Raw genomic sequence first — 13714 nt, forward strand, 5'->3', positions numbered from 1 at the left:
GGATTGAACTCCTTTACAAGATGTGCTTTGTGGAAGATAAAAAACTCCTTGAGATCAGAGAAGGAACAGCACAGGATCCTGGTCCACTCACAGGCAGACAATGTGAGTGCTGCTGTATTCTTAAATTGATTTTCTGGCAAGCAAAAAGTAAAATTATTTTTATTTTTTTATTAGAAACCTAGTGAATTATAAATACAGTTGTGAGCTGCATTTAGAGATGCAATAAGTTTAAGTTCTATAGGTGAGAAATTTCCTCCCCTCTTGTTATCTGACATGTCTGGTGATAACCTCTAGTTTTGTGCTGTCTGTGTCATAGTGTTGGACAGCTACAGGGTGATGAAATCAGATGTTGAACTGCCTGGATCTGCTGTTATTAGAACTGATACGATACAGAGTCTGTAAGTAACACAAAGCTTCCATTTGACCTCCAAAGGCAGAGGATCAGATTTAGGAAGGAATACAATGCTCTGCAAACAGGTCCCTTGCAGGGTTGGGGAGGGGGTGAAATGGATCCACCCATTATTTTTTCTGAGCACGGGAGGATCTGGGCTTAAATTCAGCTTTCAAAATCGAAGATTAGAGTTTTACCAGAAAGCTGCTCAGGATCTGATGTGAGCTCACAATAGGCTCTTTGGTTCACTCATTGCCTTAATGCAGGAATTGTGTAATATTTGAGCCACTTTATATGGTTCACATAATAGCAACCACCATGTCAATAATAAATTCCCTCTGGAATCTGCCAAACAAAAATGCTATACTTTTTTTGTAGGAACTTCCTGTGTTATAAATGATGGTTTATACATCTGAGAAGTAGTTTGAGAGGACTGCTGTCTCCAGCTCTGCTTTAGAGTGCTGGATCCAGAGCTTTTTAAAAAATTTATAGTCCATTTTGACTTGACTACACTTCTGGAATGGCTTTTCTGGCATGCCTCAGCATGGAATTGACAGAAGTAAAAACATCCTTTTTTTCATCCCCCACAGATCTCAAATGCCTCAGATCTGCTGATTGCAGCACAGCCTGGACAGCAGACATTTTATCTGTGTGTTGCTTCTGTGCACGGTTTAAATTTAAAGTGCAAAGTGCAGACAGTAGCTTACACGGGTACAAAGAGCAGAAGTTTGTCCCTGTTTCCCTGCTGTGGTGGGCAGGTACACTTGTGTTTTATTTAACTGGTTCCTAATATTTTGCACTGATAGCAGTGCAAAAAACATGGTTCAGCAAGTGCAGTGAGTTTTACTTTGTTGTCTGCATTGTGCTCCTGCCCAGAGGGTCCCTGAGAGTCAGCAGTGGTGGCACTAAGGACATGCCAGGTGTTGCTGGGAGGAGCTGCAGCTCCTGGAGTAAACCAGAGTTAAGTAGGGAGAGCCAATGCATAGGTGGCTTCAGAAGAGGGGGAAGAGCAACAAAATTGGGCACTACTTGGAGCACCCAAAGAGATGTGTCAGGCCACAAACCTAACTCCAGAGTCCTCCAGATACTCAGCATTCCCCTGGCTTAGCTCTGTGTCCAGAACTGCAGCTTGTCTCCCGTTGGCAGTCAGGCGTGATTATCATCACTTGGGCTGCTCTGCAGGCTTTGAGGAGCAGAAGGAGTGGTGCTGCCAGCAGAGATGCAGCACAGGACATTGGGTTAACAGAGCCTGACTCAAAGATTATTCTCCTGCAAAATGGCTCAGTCCTGTCAACCACCCCACCGGAGTCCTGCCTTGTCTCTCTGCACATTACCTGCCCCAGCAGGCAGAGGAGACTGCAGATCGTTTAGGAGTTTCCTTGAGCCAGCTGAAAGCCCCCCAGCAAACCTTGGGGAGGTATGCACTGCTATCTGAGGAGACCAGGCTGCCCCATTTCTAGAAGCCCTATATAGAAAGCAGGTTGCTGAAGGACGTTTCCTCCTCTCGCTACTCTCTGTGTAGCTGATTCAGAAAAGGGTGGTTTTGTTGAGACTTGAGTGTTTCTGCAGGAAGGGGTGCGTATGCATGTGTGTGTGTGGGGAATAAAAAAAGAAACATTAGCACCTTCTGACTGAGTTGCGTCCCCACTTAACTTAATGACAGACACCCACCCATTTCACAGGGGTCAAGATTTCAGTATCCTGCGTGCGGGGGATCTGTCAGTAATGCTATCCTCATTATAGCAATAGCTGAACTCCTGTTAGCATGGCAGGCTACAGGGAACTGCCAGTTAGCAGCTCTGTCACTTACATTCCCTTCATGTGAGTGTTTGCGTTTGATTGCTATCTTGGTTAGCCAAGAAGGCTTTGTGCTCCTGGAATGTCCCTGGAGTTATCTTAGTGCTAAAAGAAAATGAGCGAAGAGTCTCTCAAACTGGACAGCTGGAGTCTCACGTCCTTGTCTTGGGTCTCATCTCATATGAAGATCACCTCACCTCTGTCAGCTCTCCTTCTTTTCCCTCTCCTCTTAGACCCTGTAGGCACAGAGCCAACCCTGACTCTCAAACTGAAATTCAACCCTTTGCAGGCTTGAGTCTGCATTAGGAAAAAGTCTTCTGGGGCCTAGTCCAGTAGAGGAAAATAAGCATGGCCTGAGAAATTGGTGTTGTGACCTTTGGGAAAGAAAGAACAAGATGGCAACAACCATTTAACACTGATTTCATACCCAATGAATTGAAACTCCAGAGCTCTCAAGACCCTCTGGACCCTTAATTGTGCTCGAATCATTTTCTGAAGATGTCTGTTCAAACAAACCTCTCCAGAGGATGGTTTCGCCTGTGCTCAGGTGCTTTTTTATCACTGTACTCCTCAGTGGTTAGTTGGGTTTATTCCTTCTGGGACCTTCTTTTGCTTGGTGCTATACAGACAAAATTCCCCCTCTCAGAGTTATCAATAGGAATGGGATCTAGTTCAAGAACCATTCATCCTCCAAACAACTAGAAAATAAAACATTTCTGAAACACTGCATCCACTGTGGAAGCATTAACTCCATCTGCAGTGGCTCTCTAACTAATGTCTGCATCCCTGTTGTGGTGGGCTGAGGTTCAAAGTTCTCACTAAAAACAACAAAATCTCTCATGTTTCTCAATGTTTCCTTGTACTTCCTTCACAACCTGTTTCAAATACAATGCTGATTTCCTGAGGCAATTTGCATCTATTTTCTTACTTTCTGGTCCAGGTCTTGGTAAACTTCCAGATAAAGTGATGCATGTTGGGACTCAAAGCTGTTTTCTTTCCTGCATACAGGAGTCCCTTTACTAAACTGTTGTAGCACTGCAAGCTTGACATGGACAGCATCTTTTTATTCTTCATACCTGAGCAACTTCTGATATGGGTAAAATGCTTCTTATTTTACAGCTTCAGAGTGTTGCCAATAAAAAGGTTGTGATTCAAGCTAGAAATAGCAGTTTGAAAACTTGCATTTCTTCAGTTGAAAAGATAATTCTGTATCTGTTGCAAATGCTCTTCTGCTCTATAAATCTGTTTTAAAAACTGGAAAAGCTTTTCAGATGGTTCTTCTTGGATCCTGCATAGGTTACATTTTGTCTTCCATATACTTATTTCTGCATTTCCTGTGTTCTTTTAATGGACTTTTTATACATAGCAATGTCCCAATGCCACTACATTTACCAAGCATTGAGCAAGTGCTGCAAAGGTTCCTCACCTCCTATCGACATTTTAGATCTGTGCTCTAAAGTCACTCTTTCTAGACTCATACAGGCTATTTCCAGATAAAATCCCTTCCATGTTCTTTCAGTTGGGCATCTCTGGCTGCACCTTGGATCAAGAGAACACTTCAGACTTCCCACATCCTGGAGATGACTCCATTGGCATTGTTGTCTGTGTGTTATTTGTTGAGGGTTCTCCCTAACCATCCTTTGTGATATGCAAAAGACACAAATGATAGGTACTGATAGCAATGTTTTAACCACAATAGTGTTGAAACTTGGGAGCACATAGCTTTTCTTCTTATGAAGAAAACACCAAAAGCTGATATTCCAGTTGTAGCTTTGGCTTAATGTGGGGGAAATGTGTGAAGAAGGGATTGTTTCTTGAAATTTCATAAGGTTAATCTTACTCACTGGAGGTTAGGATTTGTAATTTAAAACTGGAAAAATGTTAGATGAACAAGCTATAGTTATTTCTCTTGATGCCATGAAGATTTTTGCCTTTTCTTTTATACCCCTGTTATACCTTTTTTACAACTTCTGTATTCCTAGTGCTTTTCCCCTACATTCTTGGACTTGTTTGTCAAGCTGAGAAACTAAACATTTTAGAAGCTTCATAGCTAGGGATCAGTGTGCCCCAGACCCCAAGGTCCTCTCCAGAACATATTCTGTAAACCAAGATAGAACCATCCAGGGGAAGGTTCCTTGGGGAGGGGGGCTCACTCGAGCCTCTCATTGGGGAATCTTTGATAGATCTGCTAATTAGTAACACCTATAATGTTATACCCGATCTTTTGGGGGTGTGCACTGCAGTGTGCATGGAGGTGTATTTGACCTGGGCGTGGTGCACCTAAGGATCCTTAAAGTAAATACCAAGGTAAAAATCCCTTTTTCCCTTCTAACCATGTTTGACTCTTGATTTTAAGACCAGGAAAAGGCATCACTCTCAGGAAAGAGATGGATTTACAGGGAGAAACAAGAAGTTGTTCATAGCTTACTATTTTACCCAAAAATCTTTCAGAAGTAAAGAAAAGCAGGGGCTTAACCTTGGTATGACATGGAATACATGGCAAAAGTCCCCCTTGATGGCTAATGTCTGATAAATTAATTAATGTCAGATTGAGTAATTAGAGAACAGAATAAGAGAGAATATGAAGTGACAGGTCTGGAATTCAGGCATTTTTTCCAAAGGACTAGCTTGTTTAGTGTGGGATCTTTTCAGACTAAATGAAGGATCTTTGTAATAGACAAGACATTGTGGAATATTTTTTAATTATGGAATATTGCTGCAATTAAGTAAACATATTTTAATATTACTGTGACACAAACTAATGCACTTATTAACCCATTATAACTTATTATAGATTATATTATATAATTATATAACTTATTATAACCAATTGACTACTCCATATCTGTCAGATTATCAGCAAAATACATAGTTAATAAGTAAACATGAAGATGAAAAGCGGTTTTGGCACTGTTTCTGAAGATGATGTGGCATCTTGCCTGCTGCTAATCATGTTTCTAACACAATGGGGTTTAGGCTGGAGTTAGTTTAAACAAATTCTTGTGAGGCTGATTAACTTGGTTTGTTTGGTTTATGTGAACACACTTCTCTAACAGCTTTAGTCCTATTTAACAGGCAAGGGGTTATCAGTCTGAGAAATAAGCTAATAAACTGAAGAAATAATTAGAACTTTCTAAGCAGACAGATGGCAGGGTCATGTCCTTTGATACCGAGAGTGCCAACAAGCTTCTCTATTTTTACAATTAGATTGTTTCATCTGATAATTAAAAAAAAAATACAAAAACAAACCTAAAAATAATAACTAAAAAGCCCCAAACAAAACAGATCATGGTATAAATCTTGGGTTTTTTCATTTATAGGCAATCTTTACTGTGGCAACATTTTTACTGTGTTGTAAAGCCTAATAAAGTTCTTAATGGGATCCTAAGTACCAAGCCAGACAGAATACTGGCATGTTGTTAAGGAAAAAAAAAAAGGATAAAAAAGAAGATTTCAGGGTTATGAAAGCTTCCTTCAAAAGCTAAGCTGTTTAAGCTCATCGTTTTTAGGAACTAGGTCTGGTGTTGGAAGGCAAGGATGAGAATATGGACTGGTTGAGAAAACGTGCAAGCCACTAGAATAGCAGCAGAAAGACATTTGCATTTGTGCTGGATTCGGGTGTGCCGAGTTCACAAGAGGACATCGGCTGGGAGGGGGCCACAGGCAAGTCCAGAGGCAGCACTGCCTGTAGAGGAGGGGACAGGAAGGGTCCTGGCCACCTCAGTGTGATCAGAGTTCAGTACAAAGTGGGCCAGAAAGGTCTAAGCAGTCCCAAAGAAGTGTTACCAATTTGCTTATTGCTAGATAGGGAAGGTTAATATTTTAGCCTTTTTAATGGATATTGGTGACTCACAGAATCATAGAACAGTTTGTGTTGGAAGGGACCCTAAAGACCTTCTTGTTCCACCCCCTGCCATGGGAAGGGACACCTTTCACTACACCACGTTGCTCTAAGCCTCATCCGACCTGGCCTGGAACACAGAGATGGGGCATTCACAGCCTCTCTGTGCAACCTCTTCCAGTACTTCACCACACTCACTGTAAAGAATTTCTTCCTAATCTCCAATCTAACCCTGTCCTCTTTGAGTTTGAAGCCATTTCCCCTCATCCTGTCACTGCATGCCCTTCCCAAAAGTTCATCTCCAGCTCTTGTATCCCCTTTAGGTATTGGCACATGCTCTAAGGTCTCCCCAGAGCCTTTTTTTATTCAGAAAAAAAATACTAAAAAAGGTCCAAAAGTGCTGCATCCCAAAGAGGAGGTTAAAACAGTGGTACTTAACAGAGACCTCCTGGTCATTGGATGAGGTTTAGAAGGGAGTAAAAGGCTGCCACTGAGAAAGAAACGTGGGAATGTTTAATTCTTCATAGCTGCCATTTATAGCCATAAGAAACTATATTTAGGAAACTTCAAGCTCTTACAGACATGCAATAATATGATTTTAGAACTTTATGTACCAAACTGCACCTATTTACAGTCTTTGCCATGCTTTGTTCCCTACATAGCAGTAAATTTTTGTTTGTAGAACTTTTATCAAACCTTTCCATCATTAAAATAATTCCCTACTCACTTCAGAAATGTTCAATAATGACTATAATGAAGAAAAAAATAGAAAAAATCTTTACTTTCTTAAAATAACTTGGAGTGTAGCAGAAGGCTTTGAGTTCAGTATTGCAGTCCCTGCTCTGCCTTATTTTCACTGATTCTGCTATTGGCTGGGTGTAATGGATTCACTTGATACTTTATCCAAATAAATTCAAACAGCAGACTGGCTCAAGACAATCTTTTGTTTTACCAGGCATTCCATTATTTGATCTCTCTGTCTACTTACAAAATATGGGAAGTTATCTTTTTAATTGCTTTGGTCACTACTGTTCTGTACAAAATAAGTATCTCAATGGATTTCATCCAGTTTATCACAACGCCTCTTTCCATACCACGTTTTGAAATAATAGTGGAGATGCTAAAATATAAAGTAGATTTGGAGGGTTGTGGGCGACCACAAATTCCTTTTCAGGGAATGTGGCCTTTTTAAGCTTAATTCAGAGCTGATGGTAAGAGATGTGATCCTCTGAGGCTGCATCAGGACATTTGAACTAGGCCTGTCTCTTTCTCTCGACAGGAATCTGTTTCTCTTCACTGAGTATGGATGAAGCTCGGGAACCTTTTCTCCTTGTGCTGACATGAGCCTTTGAATAACTGCTGAAGACTTTATAACTTCTTTCCTCCTAATGAGGTCCATTAGTGCAATTTAAATCTCATTAAGCTAATTGTAGTCTGTTAGACTACACATCTCTGAAAATATGTTTAAAAAACATGAGGGATGTTTAACTCATCAGTGTGTTTCATGAAGTACTCAATTAATATTTGAGTAAATTTCCCTTGCAGTTATGCTTGTATCTGGAGTAGTTGGGCTGAGGGGATATTCACCATAAAACATCAGCAAAGTATTGTGAAGTAATTGCCCTTTTCTATCAAATATAGCAGTGCTCTTCCTAGAAAATTAACCCTTTAAAGTGATGGAATGATGAAATAATGTTCTTGGAATATATTCAATCAGGAGATAGGTCTATAGATCCAAGTTTTGCCTTCTGTCACAATACAAATTGAAGGATCCTGGCTTCTGGGATCCCTCCCAGGTGCATTGAGTTGAATGCTGCTGCCTACCTGTGAAGGAGTGCTTTTCATTTCCATAAGATTGAATTTCTTTAAGAGGTCCCCCAAAGCAGAGGCATCCCAAATCCCTGCTCAGCCTAGGAAAAATCTTGGCTACCATCTAAAGCTATAAGACAGAAATAGAAGCGTTGGCTTTCCTGCGTTAGAAAGCTCTTTGACACATTCATGTTACTGCAAAAACTTCTCAGATCTTTGTTTCCCCAAAGACATGTCAGGCTCCAGCCTTGAATGAATTCCTGCTGGGAAAGGTTGGATTTGCTCCCTGCAGGCAGCCAGATGTGGTGCAGGACCTGTTTCTCACACTGGGGAAGGAAGTGGGGCCCTTCCAGAGACTTTTGCCAGCAATGTGCTGGGTTGGGCAGGGCCCCAGCCAGCCCCGTTGTTCTTGGGGAATGAAGCAAGCTCTCAGGCACTCAGACCTTATTTCATGCAGCTTTTTGTAGGTCAGAGCTTGTGTGGTTCTGACTGGGAGTGTACTGGGGCTGTGTGTTCACAGCCTTCACCTGGTGAGGGACTGGCTTCTTCCTTCACCACCTTTTTCTTCTAGGGTGTGTCTGCGGTCTGGCCTGCTGGGATCAGTATAAAAAACCAATGACCTCTAGACATGTCAGTGGGTGGAGATCAGGTTAACAAGAGACACAAATAAGAACTGGTGGGATTTTTTTCCTGATTAAAACTCAGACAGTCTTCAGTTTTTCCTGTTTAAGTGATCACTTCCCCATCCCAGCTCACCTGCATTGACCCTAAAACCTCTGCAAACACTCACGGGGAACTCAGACATTAGAAACTTAACTTTTTTCTTCCTTTCTTTCATCCATGTTTTGTAGTCACTTGACTTCCCCGATCTGAATCCTGGTCAATGGTACAAATTCTCCTTGGGCTTGTACCCTGCTGGGCTAGTGAAGTCTGTAATGAACAGAAGTGGTGAGTTATGGGGAAGGACTTTGACATCTGAGAAAGAACTGTGAGAGAAGGCTGTACTAATTAGTAAAACTTGTGATTAAAGTAAGTATGGGGTAGGGAATGAGAGAAGAGAGGTTGCTGCAGCAACAAAAGCTGTGCGGGTGCTAAATGTGCTGATTATAAGCTTAAACTCCTTGGAGCAAATGGATCCTAATGGCTTATTGCTGACAAAAAGTGGTTTAGATGGAAAATTGAAGTGTAGCATGTTTGGGTATGTGGAAGTGTTACTTGTGGCTTTCGAAGTGGGAGAGTCACTCTCTGTTCTGCTTAGCAATGGGGGAAATTAATGTTAAATTTGGGGGTTGTAATAGGAGTAGAAATTGGAGAGCAATGAAGCTTCCAAAATCAGGATGATAGATTAGTGCAGTGCATGGCTTCAATTCTTGTAATGGTTGGTGAATTTCCAGTGGAAAAGTAGCTATAAAATAAAGTTGCATGTTTTCCTGTAACGGCACAAGAAATGTGCAGGTGCTCTCTGGGTTGTGGGAACACTGAGGAATAGGGGTGGGAGGTGACCCCCACTACCACTGATGTGGCTGGAGACAAAAGAGCAGTAACAGGAAGGTTACTGTCAGCCAAAGCTGTTCTCATTTTTAGCACTGCCTCTATTTCAAGAGCAAGGATTTTGTTGTTGTGGTTGTTTATTTAAATCATAAGATGCTCCTTGCATCATATCTTTCCAGACAGGAAGAGGTGAGAATAAACTATTGACAAAGTTGGTCAGGTTGCTTGGTGTGGTACCAGAAAGCATCACAAATGAGCTCCGGTAAATGAAAAAAGCAGTGAGGGGAAATATGGAGGGCATGGAGGAGAAACACCCTAAGAGGAGGGAGGAGAAACATCAAAGCAGGTCTAATCTGGGAAGACTGCAGGGTAACATGACTTTAAGAACTAGTAAGGAGATTAGGCAAGTCTTAGGGAGCTTTTTTTGCTCTTTGAGTTTGTTGTCTTTTTTTCTTTTCTTGCACTGAGATGATGTTTCAACTGGAGAAAAATGGCATGTTGACAACAAGGAGGCTGGACTTAAGCTCAGGAGGTCAGGCCCTCATCAGATTTTCATCTTGCAGTCATAATTCAGAGGAGAACTGAACACAGAAGAACACTCTTTGTGAAATCTCTTTGAGAACACACTGAGAAAAACATTGAACTACATCTCTTGTGATCCAATCAGGATAACTTTGAAGCAAAAACATTCCCCAGTGGAGATGGGAATTGGTATGCACATCTGCCTGTTGTCTCTTGACTTCCTGGCACTGAACAAATGAGTCTCTGTCCTCATTGCTCTTCCTCTGACCTTACAACTCTTGGGTCATTGGCTAGAGAAGAACTTGGGGGTTTTAATTCGTGCGCTGGTGTACAGAAGACAGAAATCAGGATAGACACGTCAGCTGCTTATTGCAGAAAGCTTCAGCCTGAATTTTGATTTCCCTAATGCTCTTTTCTGCACTCCCAGGATACAGACCTGTGTCCAAGAGTGTGGCAGTTTGATACGTGTCCTCTTGACTTCGCAATGGTTGACTTTCAGCATCATTTATTCAGCGCATTGAAGTGCAAACCCTTGCGCAATGTGGAACTAAGCAGTGTGAATTTTATCCTTTGAACAGCATTTTTATGCACTTGCAGATCTTGCCATCACACCCGTGTCCTTTTAGCTTCTGGCCTCAAAATGCTAGAGCTGTGTCTGGTGCAATGTTTGAGTTCAATGGGGGCATTTCTGAGGCTTTGAAAAATGGGATCTGGGTTCTTTCTCAAATATTCTTTTGTCTTTTACTGGTAGAGGTCTAAAGAAAAACATCTTATGTGAAAGATACCCAACCTTGGTTGCATGGACTGATGTCTCTCAAATGAAAGAGAGTAAGCCCTGGCATATTTCACCTTGGGCTGTGGCTAAACTCACCATACATTTTGCTCATTTCTCTTCAAACTTCAAACTCCAGCTTCCAGTCTTTGACTCTTGTTAGGCTCCTCTATCAGGCACTCGGCTGTATCTGAAATCTTTCCCCCAGAAGCATTAGAATAGGTGCAAAGTGCCAGTCTCTAAAGCAGACACTACATAATGTGGTAAAACACAATGAGAAGCCATTTATTAAAAAAAAAAGATATGTACATATGCATCTCACTGCCTGATTTGAAACTTCCTGGTGATAAGAGGACCTGGCACAATGAGGATGTTGTTTTGTTCCTCCATTCCTGTTCTTTAATAATATGAGAATTTGAAAAGCATAAATATGCAATGAATTTTTTTCCCCAGTTATTTTTATATCACAAGGCATGATAAGAAAAGATACTTTAGGTGACGTATTTTAATAATGGCCCTTTTTCAGTAGCTGATGATTGAAAAACACACAGCAGCAATAAGGTACAAAACCTGACCATGAGGCAGCTCCTAAATAATTACTAGGCACAAGCTTGTCAATGCTATATTAAAGCATTATTAAAGTTAGGGGAATAAAATCAGCAAGAGTTGTTTATCCGCTTGCTTATGTATCTGGAACAAGTTGAAACAGACTGTTAAGGGGTTTTCACAGCATGTGGGAAAAGGCTACAGTTCTTTCTTTGCGTGAATTATCCTTAGTAGAATTGCTTCAGCAGAGCTGTGCAGATCTTCTCCTTCTCCTCTTCTTATGTGTCCCTGTCCCAAAAATCACAAGGAATGGGGCAGGCTTTAACAAAAGTGAGGGGAAAAGGCTTTCTGGTGGGACCTGATTCTGCAAGCTTTAAAACTCCAGCTTTCTGCAAAGGTTACTTCTCTTCTAACTAAATATATAAATAAATTTGTCTAGTCATTTGTCTGCAGTAATCCAGACCGCAATGGATGTGAAAAAGAGAAAGCTCAGCTGGAGAGGGAGTATTGGGAGACAAGGTTCCATGGTGCTTTGAAGCATTTCCTGTCCTATGAAGAATACTCCACTTATTTAGGTTTAGAAATCTATATCACATTTAATATACCTCAATATGCAAGTCAAGCAATCCAAAGCTGAAGTAGGGGGGACAGAATTAGACATAATGTGTGATAGAAATCAAGTATTTTGGTATGTCTTCAATATTTTGTTCCCATAATTGTGCTAAATAACCCTTAGATTGACAGAAATGATACTTTTCAGTTCTCATACAGGTTAATAAAATCTTGTTTCCCTCCATCTTCCTCCCTTTTTCTCTGGAAGTCTGAACAGTCAAAAGAATCTGGGAATGCTGCTATAATTAAATATGGTGTATGTAGTGCAGTGGCCTTATCTCCCTGGTCTCTCCCACAAGGAAGGCTCTGGGGTGGGATGTGTTTTTATAGAAAACAGAATGGTTATCACCCTCATGACAGAAGATGAGGAACAGTTAGTTTATTATGGATGGCTGTGGACAGCTGATCCTCCCTCAACAGAGATGGACTGATGCCTCTTATCTCATGTTATTTGCAAAATCAACAGTGTAGTTTGTTCCTAATGATGTTTTTCTGATTGCTTAGCTGAGAACTAATGGGAGCACATAGAAATGATTTGGTCATTTGTTCCTTCTGAAATCCTGAGGAAGGGAAAAGGGTCAGTGCAGCACAGGCCAAGATGGGCCATCCTTATATGAATGAATGTTTAGACCTTGCATTATGGGCACAGATGGGAAGGAAATTCTATTTACACATATGAAAATACTTTTACTGCAAATGTGGTCAAAGAGTGAAGCAGGTTGCCCACAAGGATTGTGAAATCTCCATCCTTGGAACTATTCAAAACCTGACTGGGAACAGTCTGACCTGCTCTCCCTGGCCATGTTTTGAGCAGGGGATTTCAACTAGACCATCTCCAGAAGTTCCTTCCAGCCCCTGCCATGCTGTGATCAGAAACTCCCAGACCAGAAATGGCCAGTCTGCTCTGTGTGCTGTTACCAGTCTGATGCCCTGAGGATGAGAAAAGGTGGAATGAGCCAAACACAGCATGCACAGATAACCTGCGAAATTATAGATATTAAACATTTCGTTCTGAATACTCCTTTGTCTGTCCTTTAGCTATTGCTATTGAACCTTGAATCCTACTTCCCCATATCTCAGTATGTTCCATCATTTACAATGGCCCACTCCAGAGCCAGGTGAAGTTTCTATGTTATTTCCTTCTGATTTTGGCAAACAGGGATTCAGTTCCTAATCTAGCTTTGTTCTCTGCTGGTGGCAAACCTGGATTGTAAAGAGGAGGCATTTTCCTCCTTAATGACCGAGTCTCACGCTGCTGCCTGGCCATTCTAAGACAGGATCTGAAGGAAACTGCTGTTCTGGATCTCTCTAAAGGAAAACTGAGAAAAAACCTCAGTTTTGAGGCAGTTGGTGGTCTTGCTTGGGATACACACATTAATCACCCTCCAAAGTGATTTGTCTGCAGAAACTACTGCTATGCCACCACTCCATGGAGCCCTCACCGTGTGTGTGTGTGCGCACACACTTCCCTGCCAGTCCATCCTCTCTGACTGGCAGCTATTTTCGCAAAGCTGCCTTCTGTTTTGTCTCCTGCTTTCCTGCCTTTCTCACACATGTCTCTCACTGATGCCATCCCTCCCTTTCATGGGCAAGGAGCTCTTCCCCCACATAAAGTTGCTTTGATTTTCATCCCACTCCACCATCTTCACCATCATGGGCAGTGCCCTGAGAACTCTTAGCCTTTTCATGTCGAAGGACAGATTTCCAGTTTATTATTGCCAGACTATTTATTTTAATGCATAACCATGTGCTATATGTCTTTTTTTTTCCCAACAGAAACTCACTTTGCTGCAGCCTTTGTCTTACAGGCACCTGCAAGCTCTTTGTTGATTTGTCTTGCCAGCTCTCCCCGCTCAGTCTCCACGCTGTCAGGTCTCTGGCTCTGTTTACTTCCTGCAGCTTTTCTCTCCTCACATAAAGGTGAAGGCAGATA

The sequence above is a fragment of the Corvus cornix genome, chromosome 5 (assembly GCF_000738735.6).
Source record: "Corvus cornix cornix isolate S_Up_H32 chromosome 5, ASM73873v5, whole genome shotgun sequence".
Classification (NCBI taxonomy): Eukaryota; Metazoa; Chordata; class Aves; order Passeriformes; family Corvidae; genus Corvus; species Corvus cornix.